Source organism: Balaenoptera acutorostrata, chromosome 10 (assembly GCF_949987535.1).
Source record: "Balaenoptera acutorostrata chromosome 10, mBalAcu1.1, whole genome shotgun sequence".
Taxonomy (NCBI): Eukaryota; Metazoa; Chordata; class Mammalia; order Artiodactyla; family Balaenopteridae; genus Balaenoptera; species Balaenoptera acutorostrata.
This window is the reverse complement of record NC_080073.1, coordinates 85833861-85836851: the sequence shown is the minus strand read 5'-3', so window position 1 is coordinate 85836851 and position 2991 is coordinate 85833861. Positions and strand designations below refer to the sequence as shown.

The 2991-nt window shown below is 37.8% G+C and overlaps 1 non-coding gene across 1 annotated transcript; it reads left to right on the top strand.

Annotated features, from left to right (window-relative positions):
• Positions 1–2070: 2070 nt before the first annotated feature.
• On the top strand, positions 2071–2144 carry TRNAT-AGU (transfer RNA threonine (anticodon AGU)). The gene has a single exon. It is a non-coding gene; the product is annotated as a tRNA-Thr (tRNA).
• Positions 2145–2991: the final 847 nt, after the last annotated feature.

The following is a 2991-nucleotide window of genomic DNA, read 5'->3' as shown; positions in this document are numbered from 1 at the left end:
ATCAGTGTGAAAACTGATGTGATATAGACAAAGTCAGGAGTTTAGTTATTAGTAAAGTACCCACGTTGGTTTCTTAGTTTTAACAAAGGTACCATGGTAATGGAAGGAGCTAATATTAAGGGAAACTAGGTAATGGGTATAAGGCAATTCTCTGTATTGTCTTTGCAACTTTTCTAAAATTATTCCAAAATAAAAATTTAATTTTAAAAATTACAATAAGGAACATATCTCTTTGCCACCACTGAAACCAGTGTTGAGGCAAACGCCTGGTTGACAGTAGGTCCATGATAAGTAGTTGTTCAAAGCTGAAGGAATGTGATATTGTTGTCTTATTTTGGTGAGGGACATGGCAGAGATATTTATATGGTTATCTGTGCTAGATGATGTATACTTGTCCTGCCAAATACTCTCCTAGAGTCCCATTCACACACTGAAATGCAAACCAGACCAAGGAGATTTGTCTTTAGCCTGTAAAAGACATCTGAAATGGAGCCATCTGGTTTATGTTGAACTTGAAGTTTGGTGGGTTTCTCTCACAAAGTTTCAAATCACACCCAAAGTGTTTTCTTTCCTATCTTGGCCCTAAACTATTTCCATTTGGGCCAATAAACATCTGAACCACTTCTCTTTGTTACATCCTGCCCCACAAAACTGGGTTTATCTATCACACCATGGTCCCATTATAAAATCCAAGTTTTTCAGAAAGAACAGCGGCCAGTTCAATGTTCTTTGGTGGGTTCTTCACAGAGCTCAGACTTCTCCCAGGTAATATTCATCACGCCTTCTTTTTTGTTCTTAAAGACTTCATAGATTACTTTAATGCTGGGTGGATTTGTGTGTGTGTGTGTGTGTGTGTGTGTAAGTTTTAGGCATCTCTGATATGCATAAATGCAGGTGGTTCCTAATTTAACTTAGTCTTCCCATTAATACACATAATACCTGACACTTAAAATACAATAGGAGAGGTGTATTGCATTGGGCAGAAAATTTTAAATCATACAGATTTGATTACAACAAAGGAGTTCTTCAAATAGAAATGAGTGGAAAATGTGACCTACCTTTACAGAAGGCAGCTATAGCTGTTGAAATAAACAACAAAAGGAAACAAATTGCCTGCTATTGCAAGAGATACAGGCAGTTTCCTTACACTATTCTCTATCAGCTCAGGAAGCAATGTTGTGTACCTGGCCTAGATATAACACGCTTGTAGAAGTCTTATAGATTGAGGCTAGTCATAACCTACACTATCTGCCAGCACTCCCCAGAGAATTTGAGTAAATGAAAACAAGAAATAGAGATTTTACATTATTTTCTCAAGGTCACAAATACAATGACAGGTTTGGAACAAAGAACCAATGGAGCCTGGCATCACAGTCTGTGCTCTCAAGCATCATTCCATACTGCCTCTCATTCTCAAAGGAGAGGATAACTCTCTGATATTTATGCATTGATTGTTTATTTCAGGAACTAGGACCAGTTAAGAACTTTATGACATTTTTAAGTAAGACATATCTACCTAAGTTTTATATTGTCTATATCTCTGTGTCAAACATCGTTCTTAACGTGTATACATTTGCTGAATTCTTACCTTCTTTTTTCCTTTTGCATGCCTTTACCTGCCACATAGCTCCAATATCAATATTGGAAAGCACAGTTCTCTTTTGTAAGATATTGCTTTTTCACAGTAAGAGTAGCAAAAGGTGTGGTGAAGTCCTTCAAAGTGCTCCAGTTCATGTTATGTTTCAAGACCGATAAGCACCATCATTTCCCAATTGCAGATTTGAAACTGAGAAGAATCTCCTATAACGAAGTTGAAGAAGCTCCTAGAAGTGAAGTGGTTTGGCTACCTATTTCAAGGGTCCAGAGGCTCAGAAAGTTTTTCGTGTCTTGGCACAGCATGTAAACTTCTGTGCATATTTCAGGCGAGAGAAAGTAAAAGAACTTGATAGAAATTCTGAGAAATAGTCCCGAGACTCTAGCATTAGTCAAAAATTCTTGAGAAATGCATTGGTGAAACAGGAAAGTGACATCTACTTCAAATACTATCAGAATCAGCACTGTGTCATAATTGGCTCTGTGGCTTAGTTGGTGAAAGCACCTGTCTAGTAAACAGGAGATCCTGGGTTCGAATCCCAGCGGGGCCTTAGGAGGCAATGTTTTAAATATGACAAGTACAAATTGGAATTAACTTGGAGTTAATATGCGTTGAAGTTCTACGAGGAGAGGGGACAGCATTAGTCCCCTTGCTTACAAAATAAATATAATATCAACAACTCTCCCAAGAGTGTTGAAAGGTGCTAAAAACCCAGAATACTTGCCCTGAAATCATGAGATGAAGATTAGAATTGCCTAGAGTGATTGCTTCTTGGTCTTTCCTTTACCTTTTAGATCAGGTGTCAGACATTGCCAGTTCGGTTTTGTGTGACCTCTTCAATTATTTTTGCCTCCTAGAACTTTTAACACAACGGAGACGTTCGTTTTTCTTGATTGATTCATTGAATGGTCAACCTCTCCCCTCAGATCCCCCCAGTTTTGCGCCCGATAACTTTTTGGCACATTGAATAGCGCCTTAGAGCCATGCTTCTCAAAATTTTGTGAGCACATGAATGACCTGGTATGGTCCATTACAGTGAGGATTTTAGATTACTACATCTGCAACAGGGCCTGAAAGTCACCATTTCTACAGTCTCCCAGATGAGTGACATCTACATTACTGTTACGTGGACCATACAGTGTGAGGCAAGGCTACTGAATTAGTGATCTAGTTTCAATGGGTGTGCTTTCAATTTCTGCACTTTCATATGTTTACAGCTATTTTCCACACCCATTACTTAATCTGGAGTTGTTTTCACTCATTTGCCTTTAGTCAAATCTAATCCAAAACAAATAAAAGAACAAGAAAAAAATTCTAATATAAATTAGAGTAGTGTAAACCAAGTAGTGTTATAACCGTTTCCTCTTTTTTTGTTTTTAGTTTATTTTTACTGGAGT